Below are 26,360 nucleotides of genomic sequence, written 5' to 3'. Positions count from 1 at the left end.
AAAGAGAGAAATTAGAGACCTGTGTTTCAGCATCCCCTCAAGGACATGACTTCAGTCACCTAATTCCTCCACCTAAGTTTCACCTCTTAAAGTTTCCCCCGATAGCATCATGAACTGGGGACCAAGTCTTTAACACATGGCCCTTTGGGGGATATTGCAGACCCAAATCCTATGCATTTCACTCTGGAGACCAATAGACTAAAGTATAACAAAGTGGGGCTGGAGAGATAGCTCAGTTGGTAGAGTGCTTGCCTTGTAAACACAAGGCCCTGGGTTCAATCCCCAGCACCGCAAAAAAAAAAAAAAAAAAAAGTATAAAGTATAACAAAGCAAAGAGGAGGTTAAAACTAGGAAAAGTGAAGATTTTTGGACATTTTTATTTTAAGTAAGTCACGAAGTATATATAAATGAATTAGAGCTAACTGTTCTTTAACAGTTGTGTGTGGTGTGATATGGTGGCTAGAATAGTTTTTTTTTTTCTTTTGACTTTTAGGTGTTTGTACTGTAGCGTTTGAACTGCACTTGAACATTACTTTTGGTGTTTAACTTGTTAATACAGAAAGGTGATTGTTAGATGAGTCTCTTTACTGTTTGCATTTGCCTTAGAATCTTAATTTGAATTCCTGTGGCATTTATTAGGGTTTAATAAAGTGGGAAAAGTATAGATTTTAAGTTCAGTAACTTTTAGAATTATTTTTATTATGCGACATTGTGGAATGTACATTATATAGGGTCAGGGCGTGTGGGTTTTATTCTTGCTTGGTTTATATGCTCTTCTAGCAGTGATCTTTGTGTCAGTGACCTAACTTCCTTAAATCATCAGTGAAATAAAGGTAATAATTCTTGCCTTACTTCATATGGTTGTTGGAAATTTGAAATGAAATAATGTTTGTAAAAGTACGTGATAGATTGTAAAGAAAAGTATTGTTTTATCTTGAAGCATTGAAACCAGTAAAGAATTGTGACTTCCTGACCTTGATATGGGAAAGAGACCTAGAATTATTTTGTTAAAGGGAAGTTAGGACATAATTTATGGAGATAGGGAGCTAATTTATCATCTCTATATATTTAGAATGCTTGATAACTGAACTTAATCAGTCATTGGTCTTTCTTAGACATGGTTAACATGTATGGCCAATTAGGGTTCTGCCACTAGCAGTAGTAGATCATTCTTGATTATATCTGTAAATACAAAAAATAGAAATGTCACTTAACCTCAGATTTGAAAATGTCAAATTCATTTTGCTTTCTTAATAGGACTCATAGTAATTAATGCTATTTTTCAAGATTGTTTTGTGTAAATTAAAAGTGTTTTCATTTGTTGTTGCCCTTAATGATTTGGGTTGAAAAGTTACTTTGTGAAATATTTCTGAGATGATCCATTCAAGGTCTGTGTTGCCTTTGTAGAAATGCCCTTTGGGGTACAATTTATTTTGTTCCCATAGATCTGGATCTGTTTTGTAAAACTTGTTTTTGGGGACCTCCTCTAGCTTAAAAACATCTTAAAATATACATACATATTGGAATTGCTCTTCATTTTGATTCCTTTCTTGGTAAGACTATTAGAGACACATGGCTGTATCTTTACAGTCCCCCAAACTTCCTTGCTAATAAGGTTGGGAAGATTTTCCTGTGGGCTAGGATTTAACTTTTAGCTCCCTCTTTTATAGAATTTTCTACAATATTTGCTATAGTACTGAGAATAGTTATATTTTTAAAAATATTGATTATAGATATTTTATATTGAGTCTGCTATAATCAAATTCAAAATTGGTTACTCTTGTTGCTTTTTTTCTGAGGCCAAAAGTTCATTTTTTTTAAAGCAAAGGTTCATTTTGATAATGATGTTGTTGTAGTATTCAGGTTTAGGAATATCTTTGATCCCTGTCATTTTTTGTTCTTTTTTTTCACCTTTCTTCCTTTTTTTTTTTTTTTTTGGTAGTGGGGATTGAAGCTATACAAGTGCTCTACTATTGAGCTATATCCTTAGCCCCCTTTATTTATTTATTTTTTAAATTTTGAGTCATGGTCTAGTTAAGTTTCTGAGGCTGTCTGCCTACTTGGCAGTCCTCCTACCTTTAAGTTCCCAAGGCTGGCCTCTAACTTGTGATCCTCCTTAGCCTCCTGAGTAGATGGGATTACAGGTATGCACCATTGTGCTTGGCCCATGTTTCGTTCGTAATATTGAAAAAAGCTTCATCTCATTGGGGCAGAGAGAAAATGTACCCCAGATAGATATGTTGTTGAAGCTTAATTTTGGCTAACATATTGTGAAATATCCTAGCCTAAATAATTCATGTGATTCATTTTAAGGAGCCTTTCAATTCATGGTGCATGTTTGCTAGATATGATCTATTATCATTTCTACTGGAGAATAACAAATCATTTTGCCTTTATATTTCTCTCTCTAAATCTTATCACTTTTGTCTTTGATTCTTTTTTATATTTACAGAATGAGTGTATGTGTTGGTAATTTCCATTTTGTGGGATGTGTGTATATAATTTTTGGTTGATTGTGAATGTGACCTCTTAGCATTTATGGATTTGCATGTTCCACCTGCATAAAATCCTTTGCTTGAGAGTCGTATTATCTGCTGTGGTATATAATATTTATTGTTAGTGTTGTTTTTCAGAAGTTATGTTATCATGCTATTTTCATATCATTCTTGTAGCGAAAGAGGAAATACAGAGCTTATTTAGGCTTACCTTTTATTTTACAAAGGAGGAAATTGAGATATAGGGAGGCAAAGTAATTTGCTTGAGTTGTAGCATTGTTACCAAAATTTAGATTAGAATTGAAGATATTCCAGTGCTTTTTTTCCTGATACACCAACTGCCTCTTTGATCTTGTTATTGTGTGTTCTTAAAAATTACTTTTTCTAATTCTTGTTTGTCCATTTTAACTTTCTATACAAGTGTGACATAGGTATTCATAGATATTCTGTTCTCACTCATTCAGTGTTCCATCAATGACTATTTCTTCATAGTGATGTTAACAAAGATAAACAAGATGGATTTCTGGTTCTTAATCTCAAAACCTTATGGGGAGATGACTTGTTAAGTAGTTTTATGAGTGATAAAACAGATACTTGAGTCATGGAAGCACTGAAGAGGTGGGGAAGGATTAATGTTACCTATCATGTGCATGTGTTAGATTCTGTGTAATAAGTTTTATAGTGTAATTTCATTTTTGATGAACTAAATCCAGGGATCTTAGGGATGATTTGATATGGTATGTGCCTCATTGTTTAAATCTGTGGAATTTATAACGAATCACAGTGTGATGTTATTTTGAACCTAGAAAATACTTAATGAAAAAACCCAGTGCCAAATTATCTCTTAACCTAAGTATGCAGGCCAAAATGACTCAATTTCTTATAATGTGCTTATCAGAAGAATAAAAGGAATACCACACCTTCTGTAACTTAGCAATATGTTATGAATTAGGATAGAAGAGTAACAGCTTTGTGTTATGGATGAAAATCTTGAGCTGTATCTAATTATCTTAATTCATGACTTTATGTTCTTAGGCCTCACTTAAAAGAAGTCCTGGCAGTTGTCTGTGGTATCATGAATTTGTTTCTAGTTAAGTATTTTTGAATAATTGTGTCTAGGACTTTCAATAACTCTCTTTTGAAAGTGTATGAGTGTTATTTTTGACCTTTTTAAAAAAAATAGGTATTTGACAAAACTGATTTTTTGCAATGTTTTCAACTTATGGGCAGTGGGTTAGATATGGCTTTGAATTCTTAGACCCAAGGAAACTATTCCTTATCCTCGTAGTAGGTGTTTTCAATGTTGATAAACATACTGTGGCCTCATAGTGCTAGTCATCATAGTACATTACTGATGTGTCATGTTTTGTGGATTAACTAAATTAGAATTATTCAAATAATATTTTTCTTGTTTTTATTTCCTGCAAAGATCCTCTGTAGTATTATTTTGCAAAGGAAAACTGTTCTGTACTATGATTCCAGAAACATGTGACTAACTATATTGCTCAATAAAGTAGCCCAGAAGAAATCCTGCCAGCACCTTCTCAGTGGTGAATGACATTCCAGGATAGTGTAGCAGTTATTTTTCTCTTCCTTGAAAGTGCTAATAGTAGTATTAGCTTTCAAATACTGGGATTTCTATATGCTAAAGAATTCTGCATTTCTTCATCAATGTTAGGATTGCCCTGGAAGCTAACATTTTGGAGAAGACACTTACAGAATAAACTATTGGCTTTATTTATAAACCAATTATTGTGTTGCTTTCTTAACTAGCTTTTTCATATTTTTAAGGCCAGCTAAGACAACTACTTTTATAGTTTCTTGGATACATGTTCAGTTAGGGAACATGTTTACAGAAAAATGTCTGAGTTATCTCAGCTATGTATATTAGGGATTTCATGATCCAACTTGTTCTCAGAAATTGATACAAAAGTCCATTGGTTTTTGAGATGTCAGTTTCTGGATCATTCTAGGCAGAATAAGCAGTTTTATACTATAATTATAACTTACGTGTAACTCTTAATGACAAAAAAGACTTTTTTGAAATGTTTGTAGTATCTGAAATGATTCAGAAACCACTTTCCTCCCCCTATAATTTTTTTATTTATTGATAATGTTAAAATATGTATAAAATCCTGTCAAAACTCTTTCAATTGTGTAAGTAAAGACACATAAGAAGTGTTTTTTTGTTTCCCCAGGATACTTAGAATTTTGGGGAAAATTTTTCCTTTTTAAAAAGACCTATAAAATATATTGAGGATGCCACAGTAGTGTGATCAGATGTATCAAACATTCTGATTAAGTGTGTTCTTGAATTTTATATTTACTCTCATATCCTTTTCACATTGATATTACTAGGTACTTATAATAGTCTCAAGACTGGCATCTTTCTGATTTGTAACTCAAATATTCTAAACACATACTTTCTAGTATACTTTAGTGTCTTATCAATTCAACCTTCTAACAACATTTTAGTAAGAATTTGTTGGTTACAGATCATTTATCTTTTCTTTCTCTATCCATATATTTGGCCCTATTCTCTCAGCCCCTAGGTTTATAACTGCTGGTGTGTTATTGAAACTATATCAGCAATTTGTAGTTTATTTAAAGTATGGAAATGAAATAAAATGTATAATTTTAAGAAGTTGAAATATTTTTGATTTATTATAGTGAATTTTTAGCATTTAACACTTGCAGTAATACTTTTTTTTAAAATTTATTTTTATTGTAAACAAATGGGATACATGTTGTTTCTATTTGTACGTGGAGTAACAGCATACCATTTGCATAATCATACATTTACATAGGGTAATGATGTTTGATTCATTCTGTTATTTTTTTCCTTCCTCCCCACCCTCCCACCCCTCTTTTCCCTCTATACAGTCCCTCCTTCCTCCATTCTTGACCCCCTCCCTCCCCCCATTATGTGACATCATCCGCTTATCAGTGAGATCATTCATCTCTTGGATTTTTGAGATTGGCTTATCTCACTTAGCATGATATTCTCCAATTTCATCCATTTGCCTGCAAATGCCATAATTTTATCATTCTTTATGGCTGAGTAATATTCCATTATATATATATAATGGAATATTACTCATTATATATATATTATATATTATATAATATAATTACCATTATATTATATATATAATGGTATATATATATATATATATATATATATATATATATACCACAGTTTCTTTATCTGCAGTAATACCTTGAATATACTTTTTTTAAAGGTTATGTGGTAAGAATAACTCTTAAGGAATATTTGTAGATAAACACAATGGAGTAATAAAAAGAAATGCTGGCAGATATAATTAAACTGTATGACTACAGTAACTGGTAATCTAGAATTCTGTGGTAAGGTGCATCAAAATAGATTTTATTCATAGGGTTAAACTTTTTCACCATGCATTTATTAGCCTGTCAGAACCAATAAGCAATAAGGGACTCTATACAAGGAAACAAGGAAAGTTTCATTTAGAGACATTTCTGTTACTCTCTGATTTTAGCTCTTCCGTATATAAACTACTATGAAATTTAGAATGCTAGCTTTCAAATGGCTGCATCAAATCACCTACTGTACTTTATAAAGAATACATGCTTCATCTCTAATTTTGGAAATCTTCAGTCGATAGACAGGAACCTGGGAATTTGTATTTTGTAAATTATCCTAGTTTATTCTGATCTACAATCAAATTTGGAAACCTTAGTTTAGAATACAACATAACCACAAATATTTTTTAAAATACACAAAAATGTGAGAATGTACAACTTTTAACAAAACGGTATAGAAATAGTTTTGATTTACAAAGCCAGCATGAAATTGTTTTAAGATACAAGTAATTAGTCAGGCATGGTAGTGCACACCTGTAAGCTCAGCTATAGGGAGTCCAAAGTAGGAGGATTGCAAGGTCAAGGCCAGTCTGGGCAGTTTAGTGAAACCCTGTCTTAAAATAAAAAGAGCTGGGAATATAGCTCAGTGATAGAGCACTGCTGGGTTCAATTCCCACTACCAAATAAAATAAAATAATAATTCTTGACTTTTAGGATTGTTAAATTTGGGAATAGGCTTCCAAGGGTTGTAGAATTGGCCTTATGTGGATTTTTTAAAAAAATATTTATTTATTTATTTTTTTACAGACTGCATTTTGATTCATTGTACACAAATGGGGTACATCATTTTGTTTCTGTGGTTGTGCACGATGTAGATTCATATCATTCATGTAATCAAACATGTACATAGGGTAATGATGTTTGTCTTATTCCACCATTTTACATACCCCCCTCTCATTTCCTTCTAAATAATCTAAAGTTCCTCCATTCTTCTCTCACTGCCCCCACCACCACCCCCATTATATAACAGCATCCACTTAACAGGGAAAACATTCGGCCTTTGGTTTTTGGGGAGTGGCTTATTTCACTTAGAATGATATTCTCCAGTTCTATCCATTTATTCGCAAATGCCATATTATTATTATTTTTTATGGCTGAATAGTATTCCATTGTGTATACATACCACAGTTTCTTTATCCATTCATCTGTTAAAGGGCATCTAGGTTGGTTCCACAATCTAGCTATCGTGAACTGAGCTGCTATAAACATTGATGTGGCTGTGTTACTGTAGTATGCTGATTTTATATCTGTTTGATATGGTTTAGAATCGATTATTGGATAGTTACAGTATTTAACTTTCATGCTGACTGAAGTCAGTCTGAAGTTGCTGCTTATAGTGTACTGTATTGAGGACTTTTAAACCCCAAGTATGAGATGGGATAGAGGAAGAGAGCAACTAAGAAAGGGGGAGTAATTAATTCATATTGTCTGTGAATATGTATGTATTTGTTGTTCCTGGCTTATGAGTTTAATCCAACAGATTATGTTATTATTCTGCTATCCTTACTAAACTATAATTCTGGTTTGGATGTCCATGTAATTCACATCATTTAAAAAATACATATCCTTGACCTTGATGAGGGCATACTTTAAATAGTTGATAGCATTTAACAATTTTCTAGAGAGTTGCTGTAAAATACTCTTCGAGACTGAATTCATCAGATTTAGAGTTGTTAAAATATATTTTTATTGTTTCAGCAACAATTTTTACCTGTGAAACACTAAATTTGGCTGTGAACAAGAATAGTGGCAGTGCTGTACATATATATTTAGTTCTATATTTATATTGTAGGTACTGGGGACATAAAGATGGAATCGAGCAAGGTTCTTATCCCTAGAAAGCATTGTATTTGAAGACAAGAAAGGAATAAGCATTTTTGTAGTACCTTGAGAAATTTCATGGCAGAAGTAAACTGAAGGTTCTAAGAGAGCATAAAGAAAGGAGCTGACTTTAAAGGGAAAACTAAGGAATTCAGTATTTCAGGAAAAGGGAACACTATGCCAAAATATGAAGACATGAAAAAGTGTAGTGGGAGAATGTATAACTGAAGTGTGGAGACTGGAGGTAAGAGGAAAGAATGCTTGAAATTTGATAGGACTTCATTCTGTTAACATTTGCAGGGGAGGTTAAGGAAAGATTTTAAGGTGAGTCAGTATTATCAGATTTGCATTTTAGTAATGTTGCTCTGCCAGCCAGGTGAACATGGATTGAAGGATGGTAAGATGAGAAAAATATGCAAATTAATGGTAACAAACCCACAAAAAATAGAGAGAGTGCCCAAACTAAGCCACTGCTGGACGGGAAGGTAGAAAATTGAGAGATTAGGAGTTATACAAGGCAGGTTTTCAAAGATGATATGGAAGATAGGGGGGAAAGTCCCTGTATTTCACAGAGATTGTGAACATGGTCCATGGACTTCAGAGTGTTCTGTATATTTCTTGAAATCATATTTAAACATTGTCCATGTACATGCTTATTTTTCTGGGTAGATAGGTCCGTAGCTCTTATTCATATTCTCAAACAAGTTACAAAAGAACTGATCTCTTTCCAGGTTTCCAACTTAAGTATCTACTTGAATGTTGATAGTATTAAGATATGGGGGGTATAGAATAAAGTAGGAGAAAGGAAGGTAAATAATTGATAGATAAAATGTCATAACCTTTGGAATAAGGATGTTTTAAAGGAATTATGAGCCAATCTTTAAAACAATAACCTCGAAGACTTTTTCTTTTAACATTTATCTTTGGAAAAGCATTTGCATTTGAAAACAGATATGAGCCAAATTTATCTCTGAGTTCTGATAGAATTTTCATTTTGATGCAAAGTAAATAAATAAGCCTTAAATCATCCTAGTATTTATTCATCTGGTTTTTAAATTTTTTTATTCTTTATTTAAGGAAATAATGATATGAACATGTAAGGTAGCTTGTTTTAAGCAGGCATCAGTATACAAATTAAACAATGTAAGAACAAGAGCATTACTTGTAGGTGTGTGTGTGTGTGTAGGGGTATACCTTGTATCAGTATGAAATCATTAAAGAAGATGTTAACTTAATTATTTACAAATACTAGTAGACTGGCCCTAATTGTATTGATAGCTTTCTGTTAAACTCAGCTGTTTGGGTATTTTGTGTTTCTCTGAAACAGATTACAATTTTAGAGAATGAAAAATGTTAGGTTTTTGGTCTCCTAATGGGGCACACTCACAAGCATTAGGCTGCAAGTTGTTTATAAATACCTGATTATACTTATTTAGCTGTATTTCCAAGGTTATTTTATTTAACTTCCACTTTCAGTTCTTTCGAGATGTAATACAGTAGATTTTACGTTTTTTAGATTTGTATATTAGGAATAAACTTTGCAGCAACTGGAAAAATATTGAAACTATGGTCTTTACATCAAGGCAAGGCTACATTTTGATTTAGACAAGGCTGTTTTGGTATATTTTTCCCCACGCTCTGTCTTTTCAGATTGAATTACTGATTTTTCCCCCTTTGTTTTGTTTGTTGTGGTTTTGATGTTTTTTTTCCTTTCAGCTAAAGGAGCAGCCCAGTGGTTATCAAGAAGTGCTAAAGTGCACTGACTGTCTCATGATGACTGGTGCCTCAGGGAGGGTCATGATTCCTGGATACAGGATCGACCTGATCCTGGATGTCACTTCAAGCAGTCAGATCGTGGGGAAAAGCCTTGTCTAATGGCTAGCCTTCCTCAAAAGTCTGATGCTAGTCATCTCGGAAGGCCTCAGAAAAAGCCTTAAAGGTGAGCAGAGTAGAGTGTAGTTCTCTCTGGGGGCTGTATTTGTTGGAGAATCTGATTCAACACAGAATGACAACCTAACCTGATAACTCCAGGTTCTGTCGGTAAATTAACTTAAGCTTATAAATTTGTTGATGATGATGGTCAGACCCCAACTTTTGAGTTATTAGAAACTACCTTTCTAAGCTCTTTACCAGGCTCTTTAGAGCCTTAGGTTAGTATTTGTCTTACACAGATACAGCCTTGCTATTGTAGCTAAGGAACACGTTTGGTTACAAAATTGCATTGTCATTAATTATAAATTGATTTAAAAAATAGCTAATTAGGTATTCTTTTAGTTTTATATTTGTCATATACCAGTTATTTATCAATTGAACATCAGGGTTTGGCAGGACAAGTTTGCATTTGACTTTTCTGTCTTAAACTTAAATAACAGCTGTCTTTGAAGCATTTTTTGATTTATGTAGTTCATAGTTTATTGCATTCAAATTGAAGACTATTAATACTACCTGCTTCATTTAAATAATATTTTTAGCACCATAAAAATATTCTTGATATTTTGAGCATTTCAGTTGGAAAAATTTGTATTTTAGGTCTTTTCCTTGTGATTTGAAGCACTTATAGAAGCCAGTTGCTCATTGATAAACTTGTTAAATTTAAGTAAACTCAAAACTTGTCCTGAGATTTACTAGTCTTTTTTTTTTAATCACCTATATTAGTATAAAATAAAATGGGTCCTGTACCATTCCTGTATATTTACATTTTTAAGTTTAGAAATTATCTATTTTTCTACTGTGCTAGTGTTAATATATTAGGAAACATAAAAATAATACTTAAAAAAAGGTGAAATGAAAAAAATTATACAAAGGAAGTTCTGAATTTTTCTTCCTGCATAACATAGATCATGATATATACCAGGGGTTGGCAAACTTTTTCTTTAAAGAGTCATAGTTAACATTTTAGGCTTCAGCCTATATGGCCTTTGGAGTCGTGTTGTACTACTTCTGTTAGGTCTTTTCCACATTAATTTTAGAGTAGATTTATCCATGCAGTTGGTCTTCCTTCATGAAGTAGGTAGAATAACACTAGTAGTTAGAATATATTTGATTTAACAAATATTTATTGAATAGCAGTGAAGTTCAGATATAAGGTTAGGTGCAGGGTCATGAATTTGGTAAGAGAGATAGGTAAAGTTTTGGCATTTTGTAAGAAGTAAAATGATTAAGAACAAACTGATAAGATGGTACAGTTGAGAAAGTGAGACAGGAACTGGTTCTGAGAAATGTCTCAAGTTGGGCTTTGAAAGATTAATAAGTTTTTGAGGTAGATGTTGTAGAGATATGAAGTACTAGGAGAGAGCTTGGTTGGGTAACAATATGTACCCTCAGTATTGATAGTTGGCAAAATGTTCAAGAAAGCAGCAGCAATGAGACTGGACAGATTGGCATGACCCTTCGCTGTATGTTCTACCTAATGAACTTGGATTCTGATATGTAGGTTGGTGGAAATCATTGACAAGATTCTAGTATAGGAAAAAAGTGATTAGATTTGCTTCTTAGAAACAGTGGTGATAGTGTGGAATATAGGAGGAGTAGGGTAGTAGTTCCCCCACCCTTTTTTTTTTTTTGTCAGTTCATCTAATTTTACTTCTTCATAAAAGAGGTTACAGTAGTTTATGGGTTGATTTATACCAGGCATAAAATAAGGAAACTTGTAATACTATTTAGCAATGCAAAAGGAATGAACTGCTGACATGCTACAAGAAGAATGGATCTCAGAAACATACATGTAAAAATTCACATATAGTTTGATTCCACTTAAAAATGGAAATGCCTATAGGTAGATTATAGGTGGCTTAGAGATAGAGTGGGGACTGTCTGCAAGTGGTCACAGGGATCATTTTTAGGATATTGGAAATGTTCTAAAGTTGTATAGCAATGATGCTTGTACAACTTTGAATTTACTAAAAAATCATTGAATTGAACTCTTAAAGTGGATGAAATTTATGGTAATTAAACTTCAATAAAGTTATTAAAAACTAGAACACTGTTATAATTTGAGTGAAACTGTTTAAAAGAATACTTCCATTTGGGCATGGTGGCTCATAACTCAAGAGGCTAAGGCAAGAGAATTACAAAGGCTAACAACTTAACTAGACCCTGTCTCAGATTTAAATATTTTAAAAAAGAACTGGGAATGTAGCTCGGTGATGGAATGCTTGCCTCGCGTACACAAGGCTCTGGGTTTGTGGGTTCAATCCCCAGGTGTAAAAAAAAATAATATATATTTTCTCACACGCACACACATACCTACACCTACATATATTTAACTACCTAAAAAAATTATTACTGCATAGAAAATTTTAAGACAAACTGGGAGAGAACTAGTTAGGACATATATAATCCTATATAGGGAATGGGCATGTATATATTATATGTGTTAAATATATAGATAGGGCTTTTAAAGCTCAATAACAGAAATATTAAAATTCAGTGTTTTATGTCAGAGGACATGAAAAGAGAGTTCATAAAAGAAGAAATATGTATGGTCAATAAACATTGTTAAGATTGCAGACTCTCCAGAAGTTAAAACACCCAAAAAACTGAAAACAAGATTTTACTTTTTGTCTAGTAAATGTGTAAAAATGAAAAAGAATTGGGTTATGGATATATAGCACAGTGATAGAGTGTTTGTCCACAATATGCAAGACCTTGTTCAATCTTCAAAACTGGGGGGAAAATTTTCATATTGCTGGTTGTCATGAGATTGTTACTTCTGAGCAAGTATTTCAACTACTGCAACTAAAAAAAGTTACTGTTTTTTTTGACTTGTTACAAATACATTGTAATTGCAGAGTGAAACAGTGTAGGAACTACTGATTAACCTGGTTATTGGTAAATTTTATAGAATATACTCTGATTTAATAATTTCTCAACTTTCCTTATTAAGTATGATATGAAGAGAAACCTTTTTCAGTGCTTACATTAGATAATAGTATTAAAAAATTTTTTTTGTAGTTGTGTGTGGACAGCATACCTTTATTTTATTTTGTTTTATTTTTATGTGGTGCTGAGGATCGAACCGAGTGCCTCACACGTGTGAGGCAAGTGCTCTGCCACTGAGCTACAGCCCCAGCCTGATAATAGTATTTTAAATGTTAAAATTTTACTATTATGTTAAAGTGTTAAAAATTTAATAATATTCATACTGTTATTTTCTTTTATTCCTGGCTGCCAAACCCAATATATGAAGTTGAGTTAACTCATTAAGAAAACATGTATGAACTTAATTGTGTGACTTGTCATTGTTTATAAGGTAATTTCACATTTCACTTAATTCACTGTGAGGAAAATGGGTCTTAGTAATGCTGATTGCCAAAGTAAGGTGAAGTTGGGATTTGACTGTGGGTGTTTTTCCTATTTCTTTAAGCCCTGTTTCTCTTTGTGCTTTATTTAGTGTGGGATCTGAACAAAAAATAGTACTTGTACCTAAGAATAGGTCAGTGGAATAGAATTAATAGTTCAGAAATAAACCCATACAGTGGATTTTTTTTTTAAATAACAGGGGCAAGAGAGTTTAAGGAGAAAATAACCACCTTAGCAAATGGTACTGGGATAACTGATTATTATTATTTTTTCTCACATTATTTTATTGATGCCATATAGTTGCATATAATGGATTTGTTGTTAACATATTCACACATACATATAATATAACAATATTATTTGGCCAATTCCCCTATCCCCCCCAGTACTGGTGATTGAACCCAAGGCCTTTGATATGGTGGCCCCAGCACTTTTTTTCTCTCTCCCCTCCTCCTACCTACTGGTGCCTTTTCCCTGTTTTACTGACTTCCTTAAATTTTCATGAGAATCTCTGGTTCCCTCACCACCTTTCTTTTTCTCTTTCCTCTCTCTAGCTTCTGCATAACAGAGAACAGCTGATTATTATTAACATGGAAGAGAATAAAGTTGAATCCCTTACCTGATACCATAGACCAAAAAAAAAAAAAAAAAAAAAAAAAAAATTGAATAAAATATGTAAGAATCAAAACATGAGGGCTGGGGAGATAGCTCAGCTGGTAGAGTGCGTGCCTTGTAAGCACAAGGCCCTGAGTTCGATCCCCAGTACCGCAAGGGGGAAAAAAAAAAAAAAAAAAACATGACCTAGAATTAGACAATTAGAAAAAAATTGAATAAAATATGTAAGTACTAACAGCATGACCTAGAATTAGACAATACACTTTTAGACATTACATCAGAAACATAGCCAAAGAAAAAGTAGGTAAATTGGACCTTATCAAAATTAAGAACCTTTGTGCTTCAAAGGATACAATCAAGAACATGAAAGATAGTAGTGAAATGGGAAGAAATATTTGCAGATTGTTCATCTGATGAAGACCTTCTATCCAGAATATGTAAAGAACTCATAACAAAAATTAACACATATTTTCCAAGAAGATATACAAATATCCATAAGCAAATGAAAAGATGTTCACCTTTATTAGACATGAGGGAAATGCAAATCACAGTTGTATTTAGATACCATATCACACCTGCTATAATAGCTATAATTAGAAAGGTAGACATATGCTGATGGAAATGTAGAGCAACTAGAACCCTCATATAATAACTGATGAGAATGTGTGATGAAACTCTTGTCAGAAAATAATTTAGCAGTTTCTCAAAAGTAGACATTATTCTATGACCCAGTAGCTTTGTCCTTTGGGATGTATCTGAAAAACAAAACAAAACCAAAAGCCTATCTTTACATACAAATCTACAAATGAATGTAATAGCATTATTGATAATTGTTGAAAGGTGGACACAACCCAAGTGTCCATCAGCTGATGAGTGGTTAAAGAAAATGTGACATATCTATTCAGTGGACTATTATTCAGCCTTTAAAAAGGAATACAATTCTGAAACTTTCCATAGCATGGATAAATATTGAAAACATGCTAAGTGAAATAAGCTGGACACAAAAGACCACTTACTGAAGAATTCTGTTTATGTGAATTGTCCAGAAAGGGAAATCCAGAATAATAAAAAAAAGTGGTTGCCTGTAGCTTAGGGTAAAGGAAGGCTGCTCATGCATTTGGGGAAATGAGAATGTTCTGGATAGACGGTGGTGATGGCAATATAACTGCCTTTCTGCATCAGCCACTCTAAAGAAATGAAACAAGTGGAAAAACTCTTGCATGTCCTCCTTCCCTCTCTAGTGACTATTTCCCTTATTTTTTTTTGCAATAAATTTAGAAATTATTTTTAATAGCATCTTGACTTCCCTACCTCCTTTTTATTCCTTACTCTATTAAAATCTAGCTTCTAATAATAAAGTCAATAATAACTTCATCTTTTAAATCAAATTTGCTTTTTAATTTGTCTTTCATGATGTTTTGGTAGCTCTATTGAACACTCTTTGTTAAATCTTCTCTTGACTTCTGTGTTTACACTCTTCTAGCTTTCCTGTGGCTTTCAATTCTATTTTAGTGTACCTTATTTTGTTGACCTTAGTTTGGTTGTCCCTGAATGTTATTGCTTTAGTCTTAGATTTTTCTCACCTTTTTGCTGATACATTCTTGGGCAATTTCACATGTTCCTATGGCTTCATTCACCCATCAGTATCAAACAGATAAGGTTTGTTTTGCTAGCCCTTACTGTTTCTAATTGAATTTTGATGCTATTTAGGCATTTTCCCTCTTCTTTTTTTTCAAACTTTGAGATATCTGTTCTCCCTGATAGAGCATAAAATGCCTTATGATTTAATTTCAATTTTTTGTGATTTATTAACTTCATATTGCTTTTAATGCTTTACCAGCAATGAACTCTCCCATTGTTCCTTGAGGACATCTTATTTTCCATGCCTGTTCCTTAATTCTGGGATGCTTTCTATTTCTCCTCTTCTTTCAATCTCCTGTACCTACTCATTTATTTATTGAGATAGTGGTGAAGTGGTACTTTCTGTGAAACTTTTAGACACTTGGTTCTACTGATTTCTTCCTACTTCTAGGGTATAGCACTTTGTTACCACTGTTTTTTTTTTTTTTTTTTTGAATTATGTTACTTGTTTGCTTACCTTACTGTTACTGGACTTTGAGCTCTGGAGAGCAAGATCTACTTCCTGTGCCTTTTTGAATTTCTGGGTATAGCTAGGCCTTTTATAAATACTTGTGGAATGAATGACATCTTCTGGGATGTCTGAGTGGTATGTGTAGTAGGGTAGTTTGCAGCCATCAAATTTATATGCATTTGAATATGAAAAAAAGTATTTAAACTTTTAAAAAATTTTTAAATTAGTTAAATATTTTTCAGGCTTTTGCTCTTGACTACAATCTATTGTAGCTTGAGTACTCTCATACACTCAAGTCTTTATTTATATAACCCATGGCCTGATAACTAACAAGCCTATAACATTTTCCTTCATTTTAGTCACATATAGTCAACTATGTACTGGTTACTTGGATGTTTAGAGGTACCTCAAACTTGACATATTCAAAGCTGAATTTGTATCTTTCCTGCCTCCTTCTTGAAAATAATGTTTGTTTAGTTGCCCTAGCCATCATTCTTGACTTCTGAGTCAGATTCATCTATCACTTAATCCTGTTACTTTTACTTTCCTAATATATTTTTAATACATTTTCTTTTTTAAATTACCATTTTTTTAGTCAAAGTAATTTGTGCAAATAAATTTTTTTCTTTATTCTCTTTCTTTTTTGGTACTAGGGATTGAACTCAGTGATTCTTGACCACTGAGCCACATCCCAGCCCTATTTTGTATTTTATTTAGAGACAGAGTCTCACTGAGTTGCTTAGGGCCTCAATTTTGCTGAGGCTGGTTTTGAATTCGCAGTCCCCCTGCCTCAGCCTCCCGAGTCACTGGGTTTACAGGCGTGCACCACCACACCTGGCTTGTGCAAATAATTTTAAAGGTTAAATGCACTATTAGGCTTATAAGTTGAATGGTCATATAATTTGATATTCTAAAATTGACATTTTTAAAAGAGAAAGGGACACTTTTAAGATTACATTTAGGGTCTATGTAAGTATGTCTGTGGCGGAATGTATACTTGGCATGGTCATACCCTACTTAACATGAGAAATAGATACTTACCTATTCCTCACCACTCAAAGTTCCTCCTTTTAATGGTTTTAGGTGTCAAGTTCCTGTTTCCAGAAATCATGCTTATATTCCTTACATTCTCTTTTGCAGGTATATTGATTTTTTACTGTATGATATGAACAACTGGATTTCTTACACTTTTTTTTTGGCCCATGTTCCCAATGTAGTTATTCATTTCATCTATTTTTATTTTTCCCAAGAAAAATAAGTACTCATACCCATACTCTTCCCTAGAATAATAAAATGCCTCCCTGTAGGGCCAGACAGACTTACAAGGTAATTTATTGGTTTCATCATCATTTATTTATTCTTGGATATCATCTCTTGGATATCATCATCATTTATTTATTCTTGGATGTCATCTCTTGTTGAGTCCTAGCTATCTGCTATAGTCTGTAGGGTTGTTCTCTAGATGTGTGGTGAGTAATTTTTAAGGAATTTTCTTCAAATAATCATGGGAATTCATCTTACATCTCTATACTGTTGGGTCTTCTGTGTTTCTATACATCATGTCATCATCTTTCATGATTTTTTCCCCCTCCTTTCATCATATGCTCTAGTAGCTTCCTGAGAAAGTTCATGGGAGGTAAGACCTTGGGTTGCTAGTAACAGTTTTAACCTTATACTTGACTGATAACTTGTTATTGTTAGTTAGGATTCCTAATTTGGGAATGGTTTCCATTCAGGAGTTTGGAAGACAGACATTGTTCATGTGACTTTATGTCCTATGTTGCTATTTAAAAGTCCAGGTCTGGGGGTTGGGGGAGTTGTAAGTGTAGCTCAGTGATAGAATGTTTGCCTAGAATGTGTAAAGCCCTGACTTTGATACCCAGCACTGCAAAACATAAGTAAAACAAAATGAAATAAAGTAGCAAAATAAAATATTTTTTTCTATTGTTGGTGATGTTTTTGTTGTTGTTCTTTGTTTTTTGTCTTGAAGTTTTTAGATTTTTTTCTTTTTTTACCAGTGATAAAAAGATGTTGGTCTTTGGTATGTCCTCGTTTGCTGCACTGGGCTCCTGGAAAGTCCTTCAATTAGGAAACTTATGTGTTTAAGTTTCAGAAATGTATTATTTCACAATTTTCCTGTCTCCTGTATCCTTTTCTTCTGGATATAAGACTTCCCAATTGATTCCTTATTCTTATTTTTTTAATCTCTTTTTTTTTTTCTCCTTCTTTCTTTGTTTTTTTCTGAGAGTTTACTTAAACCTTTTCCTAAGGTTTTGTATATTTTTTAATTGGAGTGAAATTGACATAACAAAATTAACCACTTGAACAATTCCATGGCATTTAGTATGTCTATTTTTCTTGCTAGGAATTGAATCCAGGGCACTGTGCAGGCTAGGCAAGTGCTCTACCACTGAGCTACATTCCCAGCCCCCAGTCCATCTGTTAAAATAAGACATATTTGACAGCGTGTGACATACTGTAACAAATACAGCAAATTCTAGAATAGGCAGATCTCTTTCATGTACCTGTCCTTGATCAGATCATTTCAGGTTGGATATACTTGAATTTTGAATTGTTCTTGGAAATTATTAGAGAAAATGCAGGGGATTTGAATTTTCAAAAGGTGAAATATTAGTGAGAGAAAGGAAGTTGAAGGACTTCTTGAATCTTAGAATCATTCACGTGTCTTTTTGAAGGAGGAAACCAAAATGAATCTCCAAGGGCCCAACTACTTATACTTCTCTTCTTTTTATTTGTTATATTGTAAGTAGGACCTAAGACTGTATTTTATTTGAGTAATAAGATTTAAGAAAATACTGTTTCATCAAAAACACTAACACTTTCTTTGAAGCTTTTTCCCCATATACATTATCCAGGAAAGTCTGAGTAATTGGAACTAGAGTGGGACTAGAGACTAGAGATGCCAACTTTCTACTTATTAAATCACAAAAGCACTTAGCATTAGTTTGATTAGAATGTGTGCAGTCCTGCTCTTAACAACACAGTGGCTCTTTGAGTGCATATTTTCTGTAGAAAAAAAAAAAATTGACAAGCATCTGTTTGAATCTTCCAAGGATTTTAGAAAGCTTCTGGCAAGTTAGATTTTCTTAGGATATTGGTTCAGTTACTGTAATTGGGACAAAAATGTTAGTGGCTTAAAAAGATGGAAAGCTTTTTCTCTCACTTCAAAAAGAACTGGTTAGTAGTAGGGAAAGTAGGGTGGTTCTGCTCCAAGCTAGTGTTTAGTATCCTAGGTACTTTATTTTTCATCAGTCTTTGCTCTTATTTGAATGGTTGATGTGGTTTTATAGCATATTCTGCAACTGAATTTCAGCTTGCGGAAAGGAGTGAAGACTATAATAGAGGGCAGGCAGCTTCCTAATGTGTACCTGACCCAAAATTTATACATAACAGTACCTGTCAGAGTCTATCAGCTGGAATTTGGCCACACTGAACTGCAAGGTATAGTGGAAACTCATCTCTCTGTGTGGGTCACTATGAGCCAAACTAATTGGGAGTTTTGGTAGGAAGGAGGAGAGATTAGATTTGGAGGGGCAGCTATTGGTTTCTAAAATTAAAGGAATAACGACAAAGAAATTAAACTTAAAAATTTGAAAGCTATTTTGCTTTTTAGCATGACAACTTGTTTTAAGCTTCTCTCATGTATTTTTGTCCCAGATATGAATCAGCTCAGGTTCTGTGTGTTAGCAAATGGTATATGGAAGCGCTAACCTGGGCTTTAGGTTGTAATTTGATCATTTCTGTTGAGTTGGTCATTGTTTCTACACTTTTTAATTGGACATGGATAGGATATATATACATATTTACATTTTTTTTCTAAAAGAGAAAATAGGTCATGAGTTCATGCTTATATCCAATTTAAATTTAAGGTAAGTATTTAAAATATACTGGTTAAAGAAAGTATTTATGTTGAAAAACCAAGTTTCAATTCCTGACTTTGCAACTAGAAGGAAACCTTATTCTCTCTTGTTCTAAGTTTTAATGTCTTCATTTTTAAGATGGGGATAATAATAGTAACATGATTATTATGATTAAATGAGACAATAAATACTTAAGGAATATTACTGAAGTAATTATTTTCTGTCACTGTACAGAGACGAGAAACACCTCATTCTTCTTGTAGGGCTTCAAAAAGACCTTTGAAGATAACACTTGGTCATCAGAGAAGATGGGGTTATAAGAGGGATACCTATGTTCAGTCAGAAGTACATGGGCAAGGAATTTACCAGAGGCTCTGATCTGCATTAATCAAGGCTGGAACATAGGGTTTTATTTTTGTCAATATTGAAATCAGATAAAGTTTCTAATTTTTGTTTTCTTCTTGCGAAATTATTTTGTCTCCTCTTTAGGTCCTTGGAATTTACATTTAAATTTAAAATCAGACGTGTTAATTTTTATGAGTCAATTGCAGTTTTGATTTGAATCTGCTAAAATAATTTGGGGGGAAATTGACACTTTATATGTTATTTTGATTGATAAGCATTGCATTTCTCTCAGATTTTCTGTCTTTAATTTTCTCAACAATATTTGTAGTTTTCAGTGTGTAGGATTTGTATATGTGTTGTAAGTTGGACTTTTTATCTTCAATTTCTGATTATTGTTAAGTATAGTTAAGAGTTTGTATATGTATGTATGTGTGTGTGTGTGTTTTGACCCCGATACCTTGTGACCTTCTTAAATTTACTTTATCTAGTGGCTTTTTGTAGATTCTTTGGATTTTTTTTACACACAACCATGTCTGAATGTAGACAGTTTTACTTCCTCCTTTTTAATATCTGCCTGTGGGCTGGGGAGATAGCTCAGTTGGTAGAGTGCTTGCCTTGCAAGCACAAGGCCCTGGGTTCAATCCCCAGCACTGCAAAAAAAAAAAAAAAAAAAAAAAAAAAAAAAAAAAAAAAACAAGCTAATATCTGTCTGTGGTTTCATTATTTTTCTTGCCTTAAGATACTAGTAGAAATGATGAGAATGGACATCTCTGTCTTTTTCTTGATCTTCAGGGATCGGGTGGGGAGTGAAGCATTTAGCTTTTTATCAGTTAAGTGATGTTAACTGTAGGTTTTCATAAATTATTTTCATTAGGTAAGGAAATTCCCTTTGTTTTGTTTTTTTAAAACTTGAATGGGTATTATTTTGTCAAAAGTTTTTGATATTCGAGGCAATCATGATTTTTCTTTTTTAATCCTGCTTATATGGTGAATAACTTTAATTTTTGAATGTTGAACCAACTTTGTTTTATATTATTAATATGCATTTTATAAATATATGTAAGAACCCTGTTTATATTTTGTAGATGAGTAAACTGATAAGTAAGCAGTCATAGGAATCTAAAAAGCTACAATTTTGGATTGTTTACCATAAAATCAAACAAAATGTATTTAGTAAGCCAAGGGTAAATATTAGTTGGAAATCCATATATTTAACAGGCATGTAGGAAAGGGAAAAGAATGTGTTTCTTCCAGAACCCAAATTAACTTGAACAAATAAATTAATCTTTTTGTGGCAAGTTTTCCTATCCCTCCTCATCTTCACAACAATAATTATATATTTTTTTCATTCTACAAAATACTATTCACTCATTCCCCACCCTCTTTCTGAAGTTAGTATGGGTCTAAAAATTACTGACAGTAGAAATTTGCCAGCTTTTAGGTAGAGGAGTAACTCCTAGTGTACTTGGAACTGTCATTTCTGGTCAGTGCATGTTTTGACATAAGTGTGGAATCATTTAGTTATTACTCCAGCTGACTTATTTGCTCATGGTGGTGAAATTTTTATATTCTATTTAAAAGACTTAAATATTTTAATAGGAACTTTTAACTAATAAGTTTTAAAAGAAGGGTACTAATAAAAGCAGGCTTCCCTTTTCTCCTTTCCTTTTCAGAGGTTTTGTCTTTCATTTTCAATTATTGTGTGGATTACTCATATATATCCATATTTTTAAAAAAAATTATTGTGGAAACTTTTAAACATACATAGATGCAGGGAAAATAAAAACTAATCTCAAGAACCCTTACCCAGTTTCATTATCCATATTTTGCAGGTCTTGTTTAACCTGCTTGCCACAGCTATGCATACTCTTTTGGGGATTATATACACATTGTAGACAAACCATTTCATCTATAAATACTTCTTTGTGCATCTTTTAATTGTATAAGGTGTTGTGTGTGTGTGTGTGTGTTTCTATTTATTTTCAGTGACATCATGGATTAAGATCTGAAGAGTAGAATTTACTACCATAATAGTTAGTACAAAGGAAAGTCATGCAGAGGGGCTCGCATGTACAAAGGCTTGTTCTTTTTATTATTATTTATTTATTTTTTACAGACGACATTTTGATTCATTGTACACAAATGGGGTACATCGTTTGGTTTCTATGGTTGTACACGATGTAGATTCATACCATTCGTGTAACCATACATGTACATAGGTTAATGATGTCTGTCTTATTCCACCATTTTTCATACCCTCCCCCTCATTTCCTTCTACAAAATCCAAAGTTTCTCCATTCTTCTCTCACTCACCCCCACCCCCTGCCCTTATAGATCATCATCCACTTATCAGGGAGAACATTCAGTCTTTGGTTTTTGGGGATTGGCTTATTTCACTTGGCATGATATTCTCCAATTCCCATTCATTTGCAAATGCCATAATATTATTATTTTTTATGGCTGAATAATATTCCATTTTGTATATATACCACAGTTTCTTTATTCATTCATCTGTTGAAGGGCATCTAGGTTGGTTTCACAATCTAGCTATTGTGAATTGAGCTGCTATTAACATTGATGTGGCTGTGTTACTGTAGTATGCTAATTTTAAGTCCTTTGGCTAACATACAGGCGAGTAATAAATATATGAAAAAGCGTTCAACATCTCTAGTAATTAGAGAAATGCAAATTAAAACAACTCTAAGATTTCATCTTACTCCAATTAGAATGGCTACTATCAAGGACACAAACAATAATAGATGTTGGCGTGGATGTGGAGAAAAAGGCACACTTTTACATTGCTGGTAGAGTTGCAAATTGGTGCAGCCACTCTGGATAGCAGTGTGGAAAATCCTCAGAAAACTTGGAATGGACCCACCTTTTGACCCAGTTATCCCACTTCTCGGTTTATACCCAAAGGACTTAAGGCTTGTTTTTTGAAGGGAGTGTTTTGAGAATGAGGAACTAAAAGAAGGCTGATATGGTTTAGAGAATTAAAAAAAAAGAGGGAACATAGTACAAAATAAAAAAGAATATTGGACTTGACCATACAAAGGACTTTGGGACCATCTTGATAATGTTATTATTAATATAAAAGCAATAGGGAAGCCATTGAGGATTTTATTTAGAGGTAGTGGGTAGAGGAGAGGGAGACAAAAGTGGATGTTAGAAGACCAGGTAGGCATTGTTATCGGTAGTCTTATCAGTTAGCTCGAATAAAGAGGTTGGCACTAATAGACAAGATGGAAAGATGTAAGAATTTGAAGAGACATTTAGGAGGTTAAAATCAATAGAATATGATGACATATCACACTTGTGGTTTAAGGAACAAAGAGATGACTTCTGCAAAACTGGATGATGATGCCATTTACTGAGCCTAGAGAATTTTAGAGGACTATTTTGGATGGAGAGAATCATGAGTTCAGTTTTGAATTTTTATAGTTTTTGAGGTACCTTTGAGCCATTCAAGAATGAATACCAAGTAAGAATAATTTGCTGAGGAGAGTTATATATAGTTTTTGAACATTATTTGGTATAAAATTATGAAGCTCTGAGTAGTTGGTGGGTTAAAGGTTCAGAGTATAAATTGACCAAGGCCTGAGACTGAGCCATGAGGATCTACAACACTTAACAGCTCGGTATTAGAGGTCAAGTCTGGTTTGGGAGTGAGGGTAAAGAACAGACGCAGCACAACTAGAGAAGAGGAGGAAAACGTGAATGTGAAAACCAAAGAAATATGCTTCAAAAGAGTGGCAAGTAGTTTTGAATGCTGCTTGGATGTCAAATCTGAAAGTCTCCACTAGGTTTACTATCACCTTTAGTTATTAATTGCTATAGAACAAATCATCCCAAAACTTAGTGGCTTAAAACAGTTTATTATTTCTTAAGATTCTTCAGGTTGGCTACATTCAACTGAAGGCTTAGTTGTTGTTCTCCTTTGTATACCTGACTTGGCTGAGGCACCTTGCCACTCTTCTCTGTGGCTTTCTCTCCATTCAGTGGTCCAGTTCAGGCTTCTTTATATGGTGGCTGGTTTCCACAGAGGTGAAAATGAATTGCAAGGCCCAGCATGATTTTGCCCCACTGTGCTGTTGACCACTTTGACCCAAAAAAGACCATTAAGACTTAGTGTGACTTGTTTTAGAGGAGTGAGAGGACTAGGAAATGACTAGGTGAAGAAAAATCCTGTCCTTTTTCCATATTTTCTCTAAACTTGACCCACATCTGGGCTGCTGATTTCCTGAATGCTTCTGTTTCTTTCCTCTCATATGCTTTTCTCCACCTCCCCATATTAAAATTCTACCCATTTGTAAAGGATTCAAGCTTTCTATAAGTCTTTAATCTCTCTCCTCTGCTTTTTATCCTCCAACAGATCTGAAGTTCAGTTTGTAACCTAGTATTTGGTTTTTGTTTTTTGTGTCTCCTATGTCTTTGATTGTAGTCTCTACTCTGCTTTCCCCACCAAACTACACAGTGTTCTAGATTCTCAGTAAACTTTTTACTCTTCAAACTTGCTCTGATGCTATGTCCTCTGGGAAGCCTTCCCTGATTCCTCCTCCAGATAATCATTTATTTCTCTGTACCTTATGCATACTTCTGCTATTGTGCACATTACAATTATTTATTAATATTTTCTTGAAGGCAGGGAAGTAAAATGTTTAATGTGTTATCTTCACTAAATATCCCAAATTATAGCTTGATTTGCAGTCTGCCTTCTAATTTTTTTTTTTAAAAGGTCTCACATGATGACAATTAAAATGTATACCTTTATAATGACTTAGTTACTTCTTTGATACTTTGCCAGATTCATTGGTACTGGGTCAGTGCAGTAAACTATAAAGAAAAGTTATGGTTTGGTGTGTGTGGTAAAAAAAAATTACAAGAAATTTTATTTGGTCAAGTTCTGTGTATCCTTTAATAAAGCAAGAATTTGAGGTTATATTTCATATGGGCTGTAGTGAAAGTATGTCTACATATAAATTTTCATTATGAGTACTGTCCATTGACCTGGATGAACTAGTTGCTGTGGCACCGGCATGTCATGTTTATTTCTCCAACCTATGCTCCAGATGATAGGCAGGTTTTACAGCTCATCTTTGTATTCTCCATGTCTAGCACATCCATGGGCCATACAGATGAACTAGACAGACAAACAGGGAGACAGTAAAACTCATAGCTATTGGAGATAGGGGTACTTGGTTCTATGACCTCATATTCCATGGAAATTTTTTTTATCCATACATGTATATGTTGGTGGAGGGACCACAGTTCTTGACAGGACATGGATAGGTGGTTGCTCTCTGATTACCTTTCTTTCTTTGCCCCTCTTTCTCTTGTACTTTCTATAGACTGTGGGAATGGGACCTCATTAATTCTTCAATTTGACAAATACAGGGAGACAGACAAGAAACAGATCATCTTCCCTGTCTTCTCCCAAATTAGAGGATAGACAGCTAAATAGGTCATTAAAACCTAAGTGGGAAGTACTATTAAGAATGGGCACATAATTTTAATGACTTTAGTAATGGAACCACTTGGCAGAAATGCAAGTTGAAGGAGAAATCTTAAGTGCTGGTAGAGATCTATCCCTATTTATGGTGGATTGTGGTGTAATCCTCATCTAGCAGCCATGAAGTTGGATGTCAGCAGACATCTATTTAGATTCCTGAATTTGAAGATGTCTTTTCTATTTGCTAACTTTTTTTTTTTTTTTTTTTTTTAAATACTCTGCAGTTTAATGTATGAGAATCCTGGTGAGCTGAGGCTTTAGAATAGTTTTTTTTCCTTAAAGTGAGTGCTAAAATGTTATCTCCAATCTTGTTTATTTGACTTGTTATATCCTTATTAGAGCTTAAAAGAGTGCCATGCTTGTTGTAGTGCTTCACAGATAATTAAATAATTAAAGATGAAGTTGAGCTTTTAGTTCAGTTTTAGCAAAGTAACTAATTAGGGTCTGGACCATCATCATATAAGATAATCAAATAAAGAGGAAATTCTGCTTTCATAAATAAAGTTTGAGCATGCCTAATAATAGACCAACCTAATCTGTCATTATTTTTCATACTAATGTTAGAAATAAGATTTGTTTACTTTTTTGGTAAGAAGTTAGGCAGGACTCAAGTGCAAGAGTAGTAATAGTAAGGTCTTCAAAGAAGAAAAAATAAGAGTAATTTCTTTCTAACTTTAAATTAGAGTTACATTTCATTTTCTGTGAGCTACTAAGATAATTACATAAAATAGCATAAAATAGCTGAACTGGTGATATCTGAAATTAATTGTTTAAAAAAATAATAACAGAAAACTTCCATTATATCCAAGTTAAAAAAACTTCATGAGTATAAATAATAATTTTCTTTGCTTATTTATTCATTGGACTAAAGCTTTGCCAAATATCTTTTGAAGGTCTTT

At 33.3% G+C, this 26,360-nt stretch overlaps 1 protein-coding gene across 1 annotated transcript in view; it reads left to right on the top strand.

The window, feature by feature from the left end:
* INTS6 (integrator complex subunit 6) overlaps positions 1 to 26,360 on the top strand; it is an 83,931-nt gene that overhangs the window by 23,236 nt on the left and 34,335 nt on the right. The window lies entirely within an intron of this gene.

This window comes from Sciurus vulgaris (genome assembly GCF_902686455.1).
Source record: "Sciurus vulgaris genome assembly, chromosome: 4".
NCBI classification, from domain to species: Eukaryota; Metazoa; Chordata; class Mammalia; order Rodentia; family Sciuridae; genus Sciurus; species Sciurus vulgaris.
This window is presented reverse-complemented; position numbering and strand designations above follow the sequence as displayed.